Raw genomic sequence first — 21,751 nt, 5'->3', positions numbered from 1 at the left:
AATTGGGCATAAATATACCTTCTTGTGGCTTTGAAACCAAAAGACCTCCCCCTGGCTATGAATCTATCCCATAGAAATCCCCCTAAACTGCACAAAGTGGTTATACTCTAGTGCAGTTGGGGAAAATTCTTCTTTTTTTTGACTACTACTGACTCCCAAAATTAAATCTTTACATTCTTTTTTGGAGCCAAAACCCTCCCCTAAAGCAAAGACTAGAGCACACACAGTTATTTATACATTTCATAAAAAATTCCTTGATAAAGGTTAAGTTTTATACTGTTTTAAAACAGGCAACCCCACATCTGCACCTGCACACCCGTGTACATCTTGAGGCTTCATCTGCACAATAGTGCCTTTCTGACACAGGCTTTCAACATTCCAGACACATGGGCTGATAGCTATTCTGGAGTGGGAGGAGGAATACATGACTCTTTTGCCATTGCCGCTGGCCCTGGCTTTTGCTCCTGTTCCACAGCCATGTGCACTGCACCCTGATACCTGGTCACATGTGAGTGCATAGGTTGTGCTGTTTTATTCAATTATATTAAAATGTGTTTCTTTTGCACCAGTTCATTGTGCTTCCTCTTCTTTTTTGTCTTGTTAAATTCTCTTTTTAGATTTTGTTAAAGACTGAGCTCAGTGTAGTGGCAACAGGGAAGGAAAGAGTGCACTGCAAATATGTGGCTTTTGCTCCTGTAAGGCCTGTTGCGTGTGTCCAATGTATGTCCTGTCCTAGCAGCAAGGCAAGATGGGCGCTGCAAAAGTCATTTAGGTATAAAAATAAAACAAAAGGTTAACTTAGCCTTTAAAAGACTTTTCTTGAAAGTTTTAGTCCCTGTGCCAACATTTATTGCCTTCACTATATCACTGAAAGTTGCAAATACCAATAGAGGTTGGTTTACACTAGCGTAAGTCCTTGCCACCCTTTTGGAAAGCTCAATTAACATGCAGCAGGGAGGTGATATGTCAGATTAGTGCCTGTTTTAGCCCTGAAAAGCTTACACCACTGCATTGCAACTGTGTGCCCTATTCACTTGAATGTAACCTTGCCTCCTTTTTTTTATTAAAACATATGCAGGATCATTTATATTTATCATGTGCCAGCCAATCCCTAGAAAGATAAATCCAGAAGGTGGTTGAAGAAGCCTTGTCAGGGCATTCTTTTCCATCCAGGGAGGGTTCCAGTTCTCCTGGGGCTGCTGCTGGCTACTAAGAAAAAACATTGCAGTCTTAGCCTCAGCAGCTGCTGAGCTGAGGGCTTGAAAAGACTGTAAATGAATGTTTACTGGAGGGTAGCCCACTGAAGTCCTGGTCTGGAGAAGGATCTTGTTATCTCCCTTACTGAGAATGTATCTGGGGGTGCTGTGTGGCAGCTCTTGGCACACTGTGAGTAAAGACCCTGCTGGGAATTTTATACTAATCTCTGGTGCAAGTACCAGAGATGGCTATATGGACTGCTGCTATAGAGCCTAGATATACTGGAAATTCTCTTTTACCTCCAGAAAATGTGCTATTGGAACATTAGAGAGATGTTTGTCCTCCTATTGTTGCTACTGACCAGTTGTAAAGTATCCTGTGGCCCTAAACCCCTTTCCTTTGAATCCGACTTCACCAATGTGTGTGTGTGTGATGACGTCAGCCCCTTGCAGTGTACTGTAAAGCAGAGAACAGGTGGGAAGGGGGAGGCCGAGCAGCAGAAAGAGCTGCAAAGAGGCATGCTGATGGGAGGAGACAGCATACAGACAGAGAGATGAGCTCATTGGTCTGCTGCTTCTGCTGTTATTTCAAGTAGAATGCTCTTAAGCCCCCCATTGCTATTTGTCTCATGTTCTGCCTTGGTGTGCATAATACATGGCATACAGTACATGGCTAATGGTGTACAGCATATTCGCTGTGGAGTCAATAACAATGAATGTCAACACAGTGCCCAAATATTCAGTAATGCATGTTGCGGTGAGTCAGCCCTAATTAAAATGTTATAGTAATAGTCTTATGCATTTTTTCAGGCTCAGAAGCATATTCCATATGATTTTTAATCCAGATTTGAGATTTTAGAAGACAAAATTTCAGCAATAGATATTTTTAATTTAGAGAAGAAATTGAGCATGTTCATTTTACTGAATTAACTTTTATTAGGCTTATTTCAAGTAAGGCCTGGACTCGAAAATCACACGACTTTCAGTGCAACTTTGGTCCTATCAAAGTTGGACCAAAGTAGTGCTGGAATCTTTTCTAAAGTCGGACAGACTTGTATCAGTAAAGTTGGCTCTCATATAGAAACATTGAATTTCACATGTCATTGGACTTCGGATCTCACTCCAGTACTGGAGGCCAAATCTCCAGAAGGATATAGATACTCTAGAGAGAGTTCAGAGAAGAGCTACTAAACTAGTACATGGATTGCAGGAAAAAACTTACCAGGAAAGGTTAAAGGACCTTAACATGTATAGCTTGGAAGAAAGAAGAGACAGAGGGGATATGATAGAAACTTTTAAATACATAAAGGGAATCAACTCGGTAAAGGAGGAGAGCATATTTAAAAGAAGAAAAACTACCAGTTTTTCTTCTACCAGGACACAGTTTTAAATTAGAGGGGCAAAGGTTTAAAAGTAATATGAGGAAGTATTACTTTACCGAGAGAGTAGTGGATGCATGGAATAACCTTCCTGCAGAAGTGGTAGCTGCAAATACAGTGAAGGAGTTTAAGCATGCATGGGATAGGCATAAGGCTATCCTTCATATAAGATAGGGCCAGGGACTATTCATAGGATTCAGATATATTGGGCAGACTAGATGGGCCAAATGGTTCTTATCTGCCAACACATTCTATGTTTCTATGTTTCTCACAAGTCAGATCCTATGTCGTATCAGTGTGAACGTGCGTCCCTGTTCACCGTTTCAGGTTTGAATTCGGTCCAAATTTTTGGCTAAATTTAGACCTAAAACAGACCAGAAGATGCACAGTACCCTTCTGCAAACTGCTCTGCAGCTGCCCTGGGGCTGTGTGACCCGGCTCCATTGTGAGCCTGTCACAGTCTCCTGACATGCGAATTGGATGCAGGGAAACCCGCGTGCAATTTACACCAGTATGAACCCAGCCTTAATCCGCGTTCACTTTGAATACCCAATCATTATCTCACCCATACCTCCCAAATTTTTGAGATGGGCACGAGGAACACCTTTTAGAAAAAGCATATAGATAGGTACAGGGCACACCCCTTGCCACTCCCCCTTAAATGAGAATGAAATTATTATTTAAACCCACAAGTTTTTTTTTTACCACTAATATTCTTTTATACTGGCTTTTGAAGTTTACAAATGCAGCAATTTAGAAATTGTGTGAAAGGTTTAGCACTAGGAAACACTTTTTCAAAGATAAAGAGTACATTTTCTATACCAATATAGATCAGACCAAATGAGGGGCAAATGAAGAGGAAAGAGGGACTTTATTCCAAATCAGGTACAGTCCCCCAAAATGAGGGAGAGTTGGCAGCTATGTCTCACCTGCACCTAAATCCAGCAATGGGTCTTTCTCTCTAGATGAGGCTGCCTTTGTGCAGGTGGTTAAAAAGCAGATGCACATGTTGCTTGTTGTTCAAACAGCAGTATGCTAGCTGCTGAGCCCCCTGTGTCTCCAGAGATTATTTCTTGTTCCTGTGTATCTTTGTGTCACCCTGTGGTTTCCAGTGCTTCAGTATCTGTGTGCCCTGTGCACTCTAAGGGAGCTTCCATCATTACCATCCCCAGGGAGCACTCAGCGTGGCTGCATTCTGTACAGAGTCTGAGACTGTAACTTGTGTTCCTGTGATCCCAGCACCCCCAGTGCTCCCAAAGATTCTCACTCCTGCATTCCTGAGATCCCAACACTCCAGAGCTATCAGATACACACTCCTGTGTTCAGAAAGAAGGTGCCCAGGAACCACCTACAATACACAATGCAAAAAAAAAATCAATAAAGTTTGTGTAGCACCCTCCTAGGTAGGTGCTAGAGAGAGTATAGGTTTGGGTCTTTCTGCTTACCAGAGAGATTGCCAGGTAAATTTCTGTTGCTCTTTGCCTACCAGAGAGCAGGATCCATTAGTGAGGTCTGCTTATGGTGCTCAAGTGCAGCTCAGCTTGTTTGATATGTTTCACATTGGTCCAATAGGGAGGTATATTGTACAGTGGGAGGAAACCTGACAAGTGAGTGCACAAGCATTTGTTACAGCCCTGGTGATTGGCAGGGGAACATGCCTTGGTGCATGCTGGGATACTATATAAATGCCAAGGGCACATATGCTCAGGGTCTTTCAGTTGGAGAGTAGGGTGCTGAAGGGAGGGGGCGGCTGCCCCTCCTCTGTGGAGCCATGTGGCCTCAGACGATCGGCCTGAGAATCAGAGAAGAGCTGAACCCAGAGGTCCTGCAGAGCTGACTGGAAGGGAGACACTGGAGAGGATCTGATTCTGTCTACAGTGAATACAGATCTGTGTTGTAGGGCCTGTCTTTAGAGGGCCACCCCTTCTGCCAGAAGAGTCAGTGGACGGGTGTTAGTCAAGGGGATGCCAGAGGGTATCCTGAAGATAATGTATTTGCATCAAGTCTACTGCTATAGAGAGCAAAAGGACTTAATTCTTCCATAAAAGTGGCAGTATGGTTAAAGCAGCATGTCTGTTTCCACAAATAACCCAGGGAGGCCAAGTGAGCTGTCCTTATCTACAGTGAATATTTCAAGTTGGAGTATAGCACTATTTCCTTCTCCTATCCAAGTTCCAAAATAATATAAAACCAAATCCCCTGTACTGTTTATTGAATAACGAGCAACTAGGAGTGAAGATGGATGTGCGAAAAATCTCCTAGTGACTGTCAGCAGGTAATCAGAGGGAAAAGAAGTCATCACACAGCAAGCCCTATGGGGACAGTGCTACAATTGATTGATAAGGTGGACCATCTCCAACAGATGTCTTGTGCTGCTGTAGCTCTTTGAGTTCTAATGGTTTCACGCATGACAGCATACTCAGCACATGTGCTCAGGCTTCCAGAAAGATAGAAGATAGATGCACTGAATGCTAGCACAACACCCAGACCTGACTTCTACCACAGCCCAGGCTAGTGTTGAGTATCAGCTTCCCTTGCTGTGCTGATGTCTGGAGAACTGAAGATTCCTCTGTGCCAGTAATTTGCTAACATCTGACTTTTTATACATCCTTTTATATCATTTAAGTAATGTTATCTGATAATGTCTGTAGTTGATTGTTTGCACTGTTTATTTTAGATGGTTCTTGAGCTCCTCCTTTGTTTATACTGCATTTTTCTTATATATTTCCATGGGCATTTGTAAAGCTGCACTTTCTATTGCATCTGGAGTCGCGCCATGTTTTTGCTTTATGCTTGCCTCTTCATGTGAGACAGAGAACACACCCTGTGAGGCGCTCGGACAAATACCAGACAACTCTTACCTCTGCTACATGTGCAGGTACTCTAAGTCCTGCTCCTCCAGAGTCCTTTAATTATCCTATATCTGGTGTCACCCAGAGTTACATCTGTTTCTGCTGGTACTCCATGTCTCCACGAGTATTCTCTTCTGGTTGCCAGGTTGTGTTCTGTCACACCATGGTCTAAGCTTTCAGTGTCCCTCAGGGAACCAATACATCTCAGTGTCTTTGCCACTATCAGGAGTCAAGACCAGTTGCTATAGAAGAAGCGGAACCACCACTGGCCAGCATGATAGGTACACAGGCAGTCACCCAGGTGAATGACAAACTCTAAGCACTAACCAGTTTTTACCAGAGCTCCTAATGGTGGAGATTGATTTTGTTGCATGTTGGTACCAGGTCGCGGCCCTCAGTATCACCCCACAAAGAGGTGAGCAAGCCGGGGTCCAGTAGTGGATAAGCAGGTAGAGATCACACAGAAGCATAGTCTGTAAACAAGTAAGGAGTAGTTGCAAGTTGGGATCAGGCAGAAGTGTAGTTGAGGAACAAGCCAAAGGTCGATAACGAGTGGTAGCAAAATATAGACGGAAGACAGCAGTGAGAAACTGGCGGGAGAGAGAACAATAATCTGGCAAACAGGAAGTGCAGAGAGATGGCTTAAATTAGGAAGTTCATGGGAGAAGCAGAGTTTAGGGTTCAAGACAAACCAGTTTCAAAACAGGATCATTCAAGGAATTGTCCCAGGGACAATCCAGCATTCCAGGTAGCTCAGCAAGAAGAGACATTGTCTGAAACAGCTAAGGTTCTGGATTCCAATCCAAGCCCTGACAGTCTCTTTGGTAGACTGCGCATCCTTGGAGCCCTAGTCACTACCACCATTTCCTCGCCAGCCTGATCCTGGTGGGTACGGACCAGCCAGTCATTGGCAATTGGCTCCCACTGCTGTCAATCAAAGTCAGTCAGCCAATCAGGAGATAGATGGGGCAGGGCTTGGTCATGGCTCCATGTCTGAATGGACACAGGGAGCTGTTACTCGGCTCAGGTGCCCCCATAGTAAGCTGCTTGCTGTGGGGGCACTCAACAGGAGGGGGGGGGGCAGAGAATAGGAGGATCCGGGCCGCTCTGTGCAAAACCAACTGCATAGAGCAGGTAAGTATAACGGTTTGTTATTTATTTATTTATTTTAAATTAGATTTTACAATCACTTTGACCTCATTTACTAAGCCCAGTGTAAATTCACTTTTAAAAGTGAACATGCTCTACTCCCTTTAGTAAACCAACCAGATGTGTATGACAATCAATATTTATTAGAGGCAGCAATGTGGCAAATAAATAGCATTATTCTTGTATGCTACTCTTCCTTTTGTACTGTAGCTTCTCAAGTCATTTCCCTCTGACCAAATAAACTGACTTTTGCCACCCCTAAAGGGAGTTCAGATTTTTTTGTTGATATAGCAGTCTTAAAAAAAAGAATGGGGAAGCACTAGCTCAGAAAACTGGCAGGTAAATATAACTCAAGTATTCTGATGCTTTTCTTTTGTGTCAGTGTAACCAGTAAGATCTGTCAAAGCTGTACATTTCCTAGAATGACAGTTAATACTGCAAGCAATGCCACTACATAGATAACAAAAACAACAAACTTAACCACATACAAAAAAAAAAAGAAAACATGCACACTAGATGAACATTGGAATCACTCCTGAGGGGGATTTCATCTAAAAAGCAAAGCTATAATCAAGACATTTAGCGGGATATGTTTGCTGCATTCAAAAGTGTTGATCAGTATGACTGTAGAACATGAAGATGTGAACATGTATTACAAGGGACAACCAGTAAAGCTAGTTTAGTGAGCTCCACAATACATAATTTCATTACGTGATATTTTAGTGTAGAGGTACCTATTTTTTTATCAGAACAATATTTTCAGCTGAAAAACCTTGTAAGGGTGGGTATGAATCACAGCGTCAGATGTTCCCCTGGCTCTGCCTTCACTCAGTTCAGCCTAAAGAACATACAGTATGGCTGCCTTTAAGGGTCATTGAGTCCTATGAACAGTATTTCTGCAGTGCACACAAGCACCAGAGAAAGCATAGAGCACTAATCATAGGGTTCAGTGACAATGTAAGACAGCAGGTGAGATGCATATTAGTGACTATAATAGTCACAGCCATAGGTACAGTAGGTAGCATACAGCACAGCATGTACTGTATGTATGCTGTGCTGTACATTCCATATTCCCAACCACTGCATTTCCAGTGTACAGAGTGCAATGGCCATAATTGCCTAACCAGGGTTGTTCCTAGCCTTTTTGCTCCATTAGCAAAGTGTAAAATGGTGCTAGCAGACATTACAACAAGCATTTATATACCATCCACTATTTACGCAGAACTTTACATACAGTACTGTACATTCACATCATTATTTTAAAATATTGTAACATGTTGTAAATGCAAAGCCAAGAAGGTGTTGTTAACTAATAAAAATTAATTATGTATTTGTTTAGCAAGTTACAACTTTTAGTCTGTAAAGTCTATTTAAAGAGGAAGTAAAGCTCCCTCTGTAACTTTTACCTATAGGTAAGCCTATGATAAGGCTTACATAAAATATGCTACACGTCAAAAGGAAAGTCCAACATTAGTAGCGCTAATATTGAATAAATGGCGGTGCTGCAGATGAACAATGACAGTCCCACAAACATACTCAACTAGTCCACATGTTTAATGTTTCATAGCACCATGTGAACTAAAATGGTGGTTATACTGTAGATAGTATGGGAGGGGTAATATGGCTGGAAGCAGGACTTGAAGACCGTCACCACACCTCGTGGGATCCACGGTAGAAAACTCACCGCACTGCAAACAAGTAAGGCAATAGATTAAAGATCACCAAACAATGGCCAAGATCTCCTGTCACGCTGGTCGTGTCCACTTCGAATGGATAGGGAAAGAGCAGGAACCATGAATCATAAGGAAACAGGACAACTCATAGCCTAATATGTAAACACTTTATTCACTAAAACTCCTCTTTTCCAATATGCTCTTACATGATACAAAGGATAAAATAGCAATGAATCAACATGCCCAAGGCTCAGACTGCCTGCATCTCTAACCGTTACACATCCCATGGTCACCGCTGGCGGAGAGGCAATAAGAAGCTGGTGTATCGTAGCCGCGTGGTCACGCCCTAATGCGTTTCGTCATGAACTTCGTCACGCCCTCATTGATCCATTGCCTTACTTGTTTGCCGTGCGGTGAGTTTTCTACCGTGGATTCTACGAGGTGTGGTGACGGTTTTCAAGTCCTGCTTCCAGCCATATTCACCCTCCCATACTATTTATAACCACCGTTTTAGTTCACATGGTGCTATGCAACTTTAAACATATGGACTAGTTGAATATGTTTGTGGGACTGACACTGTTCATCTGCAGCACTATCTATTTATACAATATTAGTGCTACTAATGTTGGACTTTGCTTGTGACGTCTAGCAAATTTTATGTCTGTTACTTTGTTATAGTGGCTGCTTTTTTATGATTAATTATCATTTTTAAGGTATTATTATTTTATTATGAACTATGTTGTTCTATCCATTGGCGCTGGGTGAAGGCATTCTTTCTTTCCCTGTGCTGCTTCCCTAGTTATTGTATGATAAGGCTTACCTACAGGTACTGTAAATATCTCCCAAACTTGCACCATTTAGGAGATAATTACTTTGCATGCAGCCAGTGACATCACTGGCGCATGCGTTCTGAAGGAATGGAGGTCCGTGCCGTTCCTTCAGAGCCCTGTGATGTAAACGGCGGCTCCCATGCTCATGCGCGGGAGTGACATCATTGCGGCTCCGGTCAATCCGATGGCCGGAGGATCTGAACCTGAAAGGAAGACGGGTGAACATGTCGGCTATCTCAGTGGTGAGCGGGTGCCAATGGAAAGGGCTTTGTTCTAAAGTAAGTATTTCATATTAACCAGTTCTGGACCGGAAGGACATGCCCCCTTAATGACCAGGCCCTTTTTTGCAATTTGGCACTGCGTTACTTTAACAGAAAATTGCGCACTGTATCTAAATAAAATTGACATCTTTTTTTCCCCACAAATTGAGCTTTAGGTGGTATTTGATCATCTGTGCGATTTTTATTTTTTGCGCTATAAACAAAAAGAGCGACGATTCTGAAAAAAAAAAAACAATATTTTTCACATTCTGTTAAATAACATTCCCAAAAAAAAATCGTCATCCTTTTACGCCAATTTGTATTCTGCTACATATTTTTGGTAAAAAAAAAATCGCAATAAGTGTATTTTGATTGGTTTGCGAAAAAGCTATCGATCTACAAACTAGGGGAAGATTTATGTCATTTGTATTTATTTATTTATTTTAACTAGTAATGGGAACCGGTTAAGCTGGTATGCGATGCATACTAGCTTATTATGCCTTTGTCTTTCAGGTTTTTATTTTATTCATTTTTTACAACCTCTTTAAAGTATAGCAACTCAACAGCAACACATCATGTGGCAAAACAATTATTGCAGGGTAGATCAATGAACATACAGTACCATGCAAAAGTTTTAGGAAGGTGTTAAAAAAAATGCTGTTAGGAACCCCAGCTCCTATGTTTTCATGCCTAGGAAAACAAGGAACATGGAAACAAGGCTAAACGACTCAGCCATGCACCTAACAAAGGAACTGGGGTGCAGAAAAATGGCAGTAGGTACTCTGGACTGATGACGAGTGAAAATTTTAAATATTTGGCTGTAGCAAGAGGCAGTTTGTTCAGAAAGGGCTGGAGAGCGGTACAATAATGAGTGCCTGCAGAACAACAGTGAAGCATGGTGGAGGTTCCTTGCAAGTGTGGGACTGCATTTCTGCAAATGGAGATGGAGATTTGGTCAGGATCAACTGATTCAATCTTCATAAGATGCTTGACAGGCCGTTTGGAGGTGTTATGTCTTCAACCACTTGCCTACCGGGCACTTTCACCCCCTTCCCATCCAGGCCAATTTTCAGCTTTCAGTGCTCTCACATTTTGAATGACAATTGCGCGGTCATGCTACACTGTACCCATATGAAATTGTTATAATTTTTTTCACACAAATAGAGCTTTCTTTTGGTGGTATTTAATCATCTCTGGGTTTTTTATTTTTTACAAAAAAAAAAAGAAAAAATACAGAAAATTTTGAAAAAAAAAAAAAGTTTTTCTTTTTTTTTGCGAGTAAATTTTGAAAATAAATAAATTTTTCTCCTTCACTGATGTGCGCTGATGAGGTGGCACTGATGGGCACTGATAGGCTGAACTGATGGGCACTGATGAGGTGGCACTTATGGGCACTGATGAGGTGGCACTTATGGGCACTGATGAGGTGGCACTGATGAGGAGGTACTAATATGCCGCACTGATGAGCACTGATAGGCGGCACTGATAGGCGGCACTGATGAGCACTGATAGGCGGCACTGATGAGCACTGATAGGTGGCACTGCTGGGCACTGAGAGGTGGCACTGCTGGGCACAGAGGTCGCACTGCTGGGCACTGAGAGGCGGCACTGATGGGCGGCACTGATGGGCACTGATAGGCAGCACTGATGGGCACTGGCAGGTGGCACTGATGGACACTAATGGGTGGCACTGATGAGCACTGATGGGCGGCACTGATGAGCAGCACCATCGGTGCCCACACTCAGTGCCCATAGTGCTGCCAGTCAGTTTTCATCAGTGCCTAGATGAGCAGGCACTGATGGGCACTGACTGGCAGCACTATGGGCACTGATTGTGGGCACTGATGGGGGCACTGATTGAGGGCACTGTGGGCACTGATAGTGGGCACATTGTTTTTTTTTTACCTCTGTAGTAATCAGGGCACTGGTGATCAGTGCCCTGATTACATTCCTCTGTGTCCCCGACGGTTGATCGGCTCTCCTCCTTCCTCACACTGCAGTCTCTGTGTGAGGAAGGAGCGCTGGCGATGAGAGATGATCTCATATGTTTACATATGAGATCATCTCTCATTGCATGGGCCGATCACTTGGTAAATGGCCGCTGTGATTGGCCATTCACCACGATCTGTGATTGGCTGTGTCCAAGGGACACGGCCAACACAGATTTTCCCTGATGCGCGCTCGCGGGAGCGCGCGGGGAGCCTGTTTCTGGGAGGCCATTTAAAGACGGCCTCCCGGAAATGTGAGTCCGCGCTGCAGCCGTACTTCGGCTATAGCGCGGATGGCAACAAGTTAATGTTTTAACCCCTAAACCCCACACCAGTGGGCCGCAATCGAGTGTATTACACGCAGTTGCAAGACAGTAGTGGCATGGCCCCCATTTGGGTGTATGGGCTACGTTTAGTTGGCGGTACTGTCCTCTGAGTGCAACAGCAGGCATAACTTTCTGTTGTGCTGTGATATTTTCACAGCATGTGAGCACTTGTGTCCGCTACCTTTGCAGCTTAAGGTTCCATTTACACCTATCCTTTTCAGATGTTTTTTTGGGGCTTTTTTCAGGCGTTGACACTTTGGGCCCAATTTGGACATTATCACTTAGGGTTATACTCACTTTTGTTGCCAGTCGTTTAGACATTATTGGCTGTGTCTGGAGTTATTTTGAGTGGACAGCAAATTTACACTGCTATACAAACTGTACACTCACTACTTTACATTGTAGCAAAGTGTCATTTCTTCAGTGTTGTCACATGAAAAGATATAATAAAATGTTTACAAAAATGTGAGGGGTGTACTGACTTTTGTGAGATACTGTATATATATATATATATATATATATATATATATATATATAGATAGATAGATAGATATATTTCTCTGTTTCAAACAAAAGGATGTGAGGGGGATTAGGAGGCAAGAAAATGCAATATGGAACAATTTAATGAAAAATGAATTTACAATGCCATTAAAGTGTTACTGAACCCCCAACAGTAAATCAGTCTGTATATGCAATAAAGCATGCTTGTTATACTCACTGTGGAAGGAGCTTATCCTCTGCATTGTGTAAAAAAAACGGAAAATTGATATCAATACTTACCGTAATTTTCCTTTCCTGATGGACTCCATGGCAGCATACATTTGGGTAGCCCCGCCTCCTCTCCTACCCTATAGGACCCCACTCCCATAAATCTTTGCTCCCTTTCAGCATCCGTGTTCTGTAACTAGCCTACTCAGGAATTGGGAGGGGACTCCTGCTGCCATGGAGTCCAACAGGAAAGGAAAATTACGGTAAGTATTGATATCAATTTTCCATTTTCCTGACAGACTCCATGGCAGCATACGTTCGCGAAATAACTCGCTATACACTCCCGGGTGGGAAGATGCTGAACAAAAACTTTGAATTATTGCCATCTACTGACAGCACTTGAACACCAAAATTAACAGAAGATAAGGCAGTCGGTTCAACACAATAATGAGAAAGAAAAGTGTTGATAGATGACCAAGATGCTGCCCTGCAGATCACATCAGGAGCGACATGCCTAAAGACTGCCCAAGACGTAGAGATGCTACGAGTCGAATGTGCTGTTACCACCTCCGGAGGAGTCAAGCCCTTTGCTCTGTAGGCCCACTGGACAATCCACGCAGCCACCGCTCTAGAAGAGGCACGCATACCTCTCTTTTTCCCTTGAAGAAGGACAAAAAGGAAATCCGACTGGCGGAAGGAAGAAGTGGCCGCCAGATATTGTTTCAGGGTGTCACCGACATCCAGAGGATGAACTTCAGAATTCTCACCGGTCTTGAAGGTGGGAAGGACTATGTCTGTATTCTCGTGAAAGACGGAGGTTACTTTGGGATTTGACCCCAACATAGGAATCAGGACCACTCTATCCGAGAAGAAGGTTAAGAAAGGCTCTTTTGACCCTAGGTTTTGAAACTCGGAGACCCTCTTAGCAGAGGTAATAGCCACTAGGAACGTTGTCTTCAGAGTGAGCTCTTTGACTGAGAGAGAAGCCACGTCAAGTGATGAGAAGAAATCCAACACTAGAGAAGGATCCCATTTGGGGAATCTTGGTCTTCTCTGAGGCCTGAGCCTAACTGCACCTTTAAAAAACTGCTGAACCAGCTGATGCTTAGCCCACGGTACTCCCGTGAATGCCGAGATGGCCGAAACTTGTACTCGGAGTGAGCTGACTGACAGGGATAGATCTAGGCTGGATTGTAAGAACCCCAATACGTCCTGGACCGTAGGTGCGTCTACTGAACCGGACCTAGGAGTTTGACGATTCACGAATTTCGCCCAAATTCTCTCGTAGACACTGTTGGTGCTACTCCTTCTGGCATTCATAAGTGTAGGAATCACTTCAATTGGGCATCCTAGGGCCTCCAACCTCCCCCTCTCAAGAACCAAGCCTTGAGATGCAGACGTGCAGGGCATGGATGCAGTGTAGGGCCTTGCGACAACAGATCCGGTCTGAGAGGCAGAGGAATTGGATCCTGGTAACTGAGGAGAGACAACAGTGGGAACCAAGGTCTGTTGGGCCAATAAGGAATCACTGCCAGAACTTCTACCGCCTCCATCCTCAGTCTCCGTAGGAACTGGAGAATTATTGGTACTGGCGGGAAAGCATAGGCTCTTTGGAAGTTCCAAATATCTGTCAGAGCATCTACTCCGAACGCCCGAGGATCCCGAAACCTTGCATGGTACCTCTGGAGCTTCTTGTTGCGGGGGGCCGCAAAGAGGTCTACCTCCGGACGGAACCTCAGAGATAGAACCCATTCGAACACCTCTTGATGGAGAGACCACTCGTTGTCGAGTTTGTATCTGGAAAGGAAATCTGCTTCCACATTCAGTGTCCCTGGGACATAGGCTGCCGAAAGATTGGCCAGGTGCCTCTGAGCCCAGGACATAATCGGCTCTGTTTCTTGAAGTAGTGATAGCCTGCGGGTCCCTCCCTGCCTCTTCACATACGCCACCGCTGTTGTATTGTCCAACCTGAGCATTACCGAGGATCCTTGGATCAGATGGCGGAAAGCTTGCAGAGCTTTGAAGGCAGCCCGCAGTTCCAACACATTGGAGACTACTCCGCGGGCGGGAAAAACCCATCTGCCTTGTGCCACTTCTGACTGGCAGTGGACTCCCCAACCTGTACTGCTGGCGTCCGAGGTTACTGTGAACCACGTAACTGGAGCTATGGAATGGCAGTTGACGAGATTCTCCCGTAGAAGCCACCAGGGAAGACAGCTCTTCATGGATGAGATCAGATGGATTTGTTGAGACATGCTCTCTGAAGTCCACTGCTGGAGAAACCCCTCTGGAAGGGCCTCAACTTCCACAAGGCCCATTTTACCATGGGAGCTGTGGCCACCAGGGTACCTACTATCCTCAGGCACTGCCGAGCAGTGAGATGAGATGAAGCCATGGCGAATGCCACTCTGTCTCGGACCACCTGGATCTTTTCCTCGGGCAGGGAGATGGTACATTTCACCATATCGAACAGCGCTCCTAGGAACACAAGCGATTGTGTGGGCACCAGGTGACTCTTCTCGAAGTTCAAGATCCACCCGAAATCTTGGAGAATTGAGATCACCTGCTCTAGATGCAGAAGAAGTTGAGACCTGTCTTGAGACAGGAGAAGCAGGTTGTCTAGATAGTGGTGTAACCTGATGCCTCTGATCCTGATAAAAGGGCCACTATTGCCAATAAGGTTTTGGAAAAAGTGCAAGGCGATGTTGAAAGCCTGAAGGGGAGACAGGTGAATTGCATATGAGCTTTCCCGATGGCAAAGCGGAGAAAACCGTTGGAATTCTTTCGCTACTGGAACATGAAAGTAAGCGTCCTTCAGATCTATAGACGCTAGCCAGTCTCCTGGTTGGACTGAATACTGAATTATGACCAGAGACTCCATTTTGAACTTTTCTCAGCGGATAGACTTGTTGAGGTACGCAAGATCTATCACGGGCCTCCAGGTGCGTTTTTCTTTTGAAAAAGGAAGAGGGGTGAGTAGACTCCCTGACCTCTTTCCGATTCTGGAACTGGAATTACGGCCTCCTGAACCACCAGTGAGTCTAGGTAAGAGAGAAGGATCTGTTTTTTTCTGCTGAGGAGGGAAGAGACGTGTCGACAAACCTGGTCCTGGGGGCGCTGTTGAAAACCCAAGAGTGTCCTTGAGACACTGTGTTGAGGACCCAGGGATCTTGAATTGAGGTCACCCACACATCCCAAAAGCAAAGCAAACGAGCTCCTACTGGGGATGCCTGGGCGAGGCCACTCTCAAAAGGATTTTGTGGCCCCCTGGTCTCCAGACGAATTGCCCTTGGAGCCCTTCTGGAAGGCGGACTGCCTGGACTTCCATCCTCTCCCGAATGTCTTGCCTGGTCTATAACTGTGCGCCTCCCTGGCGCAGCTTGTGTTCTGCTTCCTCGGAGGGGCCCGCTTCTGGGCACCAATGCGTCTGTCCTGGGGAAGGAAACCAGATCTACCACCCGTGGCCCAAGTTATGGCCGCGTCCAATTTATTCCCAAAGAGGGAATAGCCCTAAAAGGGAATCCAACACCATGCCTGTTTAGACGCGGCATCGGCCACCCAAAGCCGAAGCCAAAGGGCGCGTTTAGCGGTGACGGAGGATAACATTACCCGGGCCAAGAGGCGGATGATGTCTATGGAAGCCTCCCCCAAGAACCCCGCAGCCATCCTTAGCTCTTGGATTGGAGAGCTCTTTGCTGCTTCTTCTGAAACTCCTTTGAGGGTTTCATCAAGGCCATTAATCCAGACCTCCATGGCTTTTGAAACTGTAGCCAGGGCTAGAGCTGGTTTACAGGCCATACCTGTTGTGAGATACACCCTCTTGAGGTCAGCATCAATTCTCCTCTTCTAGAGGCTCCTTGAAGGACACCGTGTCTTCCATGGGTAAAGTAACATGTTTTAAAAGCCGCATCACTGCGGCGTCCACTAGGGATGGAGACTCCAAGTGTTTGACTTCCTCCTGCTTGAAGGGGTATAGTTTCGCCATTTTCGTAATCATGGAGTTTTTCCTCTCAACCTTACCCCATTCCTCAGAGATGATATCTCCCAACTCCCCTAGGAACGGAAAATTCAAACGTTCCTTACATAATTGTTTGAAGAATTTCTTCTGCTTTGGGGGGGAGACTGCAGGATCCTCCCAATCGAGAGCATCTCTTGCGGCTCTTACCAAGGGGGAAACGAGGTTGAATTCAAATCCCAGACAGGAATCATCCGTATCCAAATCCGAATCTGAAGGAAGGATGGAAGGGTGGCTGGGTTGAGAAGGCTCAAACGGATCTTGTTCCAGAATGTCTCTCTCTGGCGAGGGAGACGGCCCTGCAGATGTACTTGGACGATTAAGCTCTGCCAAAGAGTCCTTGAGGACCTTGCGCACTACATCTTCAATGTGCTGGTCCGAATTTCCCCATTCGCCCGTTGCTTGGGCATAACAACGGTTGCAGAGGGACGTACCGTCCGGAACCAATATACCACATCCCCAGCATTTTCTTCCATGAGAACGCTCTGAGCGGCCTTGATGTTTAGCGGAAGAAGACTGGCCCTCGCGCCCCGGACTATGGGGGGATCTGCGTCTGGGCCTGGATGAGGAGTGCCGGTGTTGCGATTTGGAACGCAGATCTTCTCTGCGTGCATTATGCCTTGCTTCTACCTGGAAGAGCTGGAGACAGACATGCAAAAACATAGAAAAGCAATGGCCATAGACAGAAAAAACCCCTCCCATCCCCCCTTTCCAGCCCTGCACATACCTGGTATGAGCGGGCTGGCCACTAGGGGGCGGAGATGAATCCATACTTAAGGCACAGAAATAAGTTTCTGCTGGCTGAATCAAGCACAGAGAGAAACCCAGGATTAGTTATAAACTGCCTATAGACTGGGGGGGAGGGGGGCTGGAAGAGGTAAATCCTGGAAAAAAAAGCTTAAACACACACATAAAAAGACACACAGGCAACCCTGACTATATTAAAAGAGCCTCATGATCAAAATGTGACGATAACACAGGGGAAAGAGGCACAAGTTAGCTTATGGAAAGTAAAATCAACACCAAAACAAGGAAGTAAAGTGTCCCATAACAGGGCTTACCACCCTGCCTCCTGGAGCAGGGACGGGTCCACGGAGACGCAACACCAGGCTTTCCTTCGGGCAATGGTAGGCCACCCGCAGCAGCTGGGCTCTCTCGGCCAGACCACGAGCTCCCGCCCAGGGTCTCTTCGATTGCCCCCTCCATACCCTGCTAAGAGCAAAGGGCTTAGCGGAGGCTCCATGCTGACCCAATCCTTGCTTCCAGTATATACATAGGACTGCTTTGTAGGAACGCATCATCATGCTTGAGGAGGACAAAAAAGGAACACGGATGCTGAAAGGGAGCAAAGATTTATGGGAGTGGGGTCCTATAGGGTAGGAGAGGAGGCGGGGCTACCCGAACGTATGCTGCCATGGAGTCTGTCAGGAAAGAATGTTTGATCCTGTCTTCTCTGGTCCTCCCCTCCTTCCACTGTCCCCTAATAATTTCCTGATAACACAGAGTCTATGGAGTCCGGCTGTACATGTTCAGTTTGGTGTGCGTTGCTAGAGAGTTTTTTTTCTAGGGAGAGTGCATGTGATCAGCACAGGGCCAATCAGCACTGTCCAGACAGAGGGTCAGGGGTCCTGCAGTCTTATAGGACAGTCAGAAAACTGCTCCTACAAGCTTTAACCAGTGCCTGGCTGGGCGATGATAGAAGTCACAGGACTGCTATATACTGCTGATGAAAAGGTGTTTAGCAGTTTATATTTACTAAAATAATTGCATTTCCATGTTCGGTGTACTGTGGGAGACCAGATATAGTGAATGCAGGGTCCTGGGTTTAGTAACACTTTAAAGTAGTGGATGTGAAAAGATTTTTTTTTTTTTTTTTCTTTTGAGAATAAGGATATTGTTTAGTGTTACTTTAACTGAAAAATCTACAAAACAAAAATGATTGAAGAGATGCAAAGTGACCTATAGGAGACAACTCTCCCTGACAATGAGAAACACAATGCTACTCTAACTGATGATACTCAAACTTCCCTCTGGATGTATAGTGCTATCCATTAGCAATGTAATCTCTCCATACCAGCAGAGGAAGAACGTCATCTGTGTGTCAATCTGCAGACACAATAATCACTGGAAAAAATAATTTCATTTCAGCCTTTGTTTTCTTTACTGCTGTCATATCTTTCTAGAAGAGCGACAGTCACGCTAGAAAGTGATTTGGACATACAATATGTTTACCTCTCAGCTAATTTACTCCTGCTGAACTTCTTAGAAAGAACAAGCATCCGTATTGATTATTGTCTGTGCGTGCTTGATTTATCTTTTGTTTTAGATAGACCAGGCTTACCATATCTAGGAAAGACCTGCTGCTTCCCGACACATCACTTCTATGTGACATTACAAAGTCTGTTTGAATGGTGGTTTCCTCTGGGCTTTCAAGGCTTCAGTTGGCCCTTTCTAGTTGCTGCATTTTTTATTTTACCATATGGAGTTCATTGCGAGCACTCTCACTGCCAAGTCTAATCTTAACTCACTTAATTGCCAGCAAAAAGACCTTGGAGAGATTAGATAATTGCTTCTCGCTGACTGACGCAGGTCTGGTGTAGCGCGCAAACTAAAACATATGGCCTGAATAGAGATATTTGAATAGTTACATTTTCACTGTAAAGAGTTAGCCATTTAGCTAAGCATGACGCTTAACATTCAGTAAAGAGGGTTTACCAATGCCTTGAAGGATTTGCCATTTTAAAAAAGTTTTGTAAAGAAGTATACATTATTAATGCATACAAATAGGATAGGCTACGGTATATTGTAAAGCTCAATGCAACAAGGTAACATAGATTGAATTAGGACAGACCATTTTTCTTAAATCCTAAAAATTTTTCTTAAGGCCTGGTTCACACCTATGCATTTTTAATTAATTTTCAGTTTTGCAGAAACACCCTACAGTCCATTTAACATGGTTTCCTATGGGTCAAATTCACATTTATGCATTTTATGGAAAGGGTCAAGGACTTTTTTTCTGGTTTTTGGTTCAATAGACTTCAATGAATCAAAAATGTGTATTGAAAAAGGCAAAATGCAAAAAAAATATGCAAAATGTAACCTACATAAGTGTAAACTAGGCCTTGGAAACTTCAGTTATTCTTGAAAAAGACATAGTACTCCTTTAAAAGCCCTTTTACTATGGACACCTCGGCCAAACAGTATACTCGTTCAACTACATACCAAAAAACACCAACCAAGCACATAGAGATCACCCTAGGATAAGCAGGTGAGAATATTTTTTAAGCATTTTACTACTACTCAATAACACACATTTATGTCCTGCATGAATCTCCATTGAGCCAGAATCCTTAAAGTGTTACTAAACCCAGGACCCTACATTCACTATATCGAGTCTCTCACAGTACACAGAACATGAACATGCAATTATTTTAGTAAATATAAACTGCTAAACACCTTTTCTCATCAGCAGTATATTGCAATCTTGTGACTTCTATCAGTGTCTGGTTAAAGCTTTTTTCATTCTCCTCTGGCTGCCCTATGAGGCTGCAGGACCCCTGACCCTTTGTCTAGACAGTGCTGATTGGCCCTGTGCTGATCACATGTAAAACTGATCACATGCAAAAACTGTCTAGCAATACACACCAAACAGCATGTGCAGAGCGCCCATAAGGCTTCATACTATCAGGAGATGGATTGGGGACAATGAAAGCAGGGAAGGATCCGAGAAGACAGGCTCAAACAGCCATTTTACACAGTTCGGGGGATTATTCCCCTAGGTTCCACAGTGAGTATAGCAAGCATGCTTTACTACATATATAGACTGATTTTACTGTTTTGGGTTTAGTAACACTTTAAGTCTGCAAAGGGTCCATTTATTAGATAAATAAATAAGCCAGTGGCAATGTACAGTAGAGATGTATAGAACTGTTCGCCGGCGAACAGTTCCCGGCGAACTTAGCATGTTCGCGTTCGCCGCTGCCGGCGAACATATGCGATGTTCGGTCCGCCCCCCATAAGACATAATTGAGGCAAACTTTGACCCTGAACTTTACAGTCAGCAGACACATTTCCAGCCAATCAGCATACCTCCCTCCCACACCCTCCCACCTCCTATAAATAAGCAAGGGCAGCATCCATCTTAGATCATTCTGAAGCAGTGTGTGTAGTGAGAGTAGGGAGAGAGCTGCTGCTGCTGCTGCTGCTGCTGCTGTTAAGCTAGGGACAGTTAGTCAGTGTTCCTGGTCTTGCAGTGTTCTTGGTCCACTACTGCTGTAATATCAGCACCCCAAAAAGCCCTTCTAAGGGCTGGTATTTGTGGTTTTTTTTTTATATATATATATATATATATATATACCTAGCGTCCCCAAAAGCCCTTTTAAGGGCTGGTAATTGAGTTGTTTCTTCTTATATATATATATATATCTATATCTATCTAGTGTCCCCAAAAGCCCTTTTAAGGGCTGGTAATTGAGGATTTTTTTTATTTATATATATACATATATATATAGTGTCCCCAAAAGCCCTTTTAAGGGCTGGTAAGGTAATAGAGTTTTTTCCTTATATATATATCTATATATATCTATTGTACACTGCAGTTGCCTGCCCGCTGTGTGTGAGAGGCCACAGACCCACCACAGACTGTACTGTGTGCACACCACACTCATTTCGGGTGGCACAGGCACAGTACCTTGCATTTTAAAAAATATTTTTTTTTTCCTCTGTCATAATTGCAGTGAGTGCTGTGTCAGGTCCACAGAGTGCACTGTACCCACTGCAGTGCACTGCCCACCACTGATATATATACGGTGGCACAGCATCTTGTTGCAATAAATTGAAAAAAAAAAATATTTTTTATTATTGCAGTTGCCTGGGCTGCCAGTTACTGTCAGGTCCACAGAGTGTACTGTGCCCACTGCAGTGCCACTGTGTGCCCACCCACCACTGATATATAAGGTGGCACAGCAGCTTGCAAAGTAAAAAAAAATATATATATTTTTTAATTGCAGTTGCCTGGGTGCCAGTGACTGCTGTCAGGTCCACAGAGAGTGTACTGTGCCACTGTTCACCCACCACTGATATATAAGGTGGCACAGCAGCTTGCAAAGTAAAAATAAATATATATTTTTTTAAATTGCAGTTGCCTGGGTGCCAGTGACTGCTGTCAGGTCCACAGAGAGTGTACTGTGCCACTGCCCACCCACCACTGATATATAAGGTGGCACAGCAGCTTGCAAAGTAAAAAAAAATATATATTTTTTTAAATTGCAGTTGCCTGGGTGCCAGTGACTGCTGTCAGGTCCACAGAGAGTGTACTGTGCCACTGCCCACCCACCACTGATATATAAAGTGGCACAGCAGCTTGCAAAGTAAAA

This window comes from Pelophylax lessonae (genome assembly GCF_965119305.1).
Source record: "Pelophylax lessonae genome assembly, chromosome: 13".
NCBI lineage: Eukaryota > Metazoa > Chordata > Amphibia > Anura > Ranidae > Pelophylax > Pelophylax lessonae.
Note: the sequence above shows the minus strand (reverse complement) of the source record.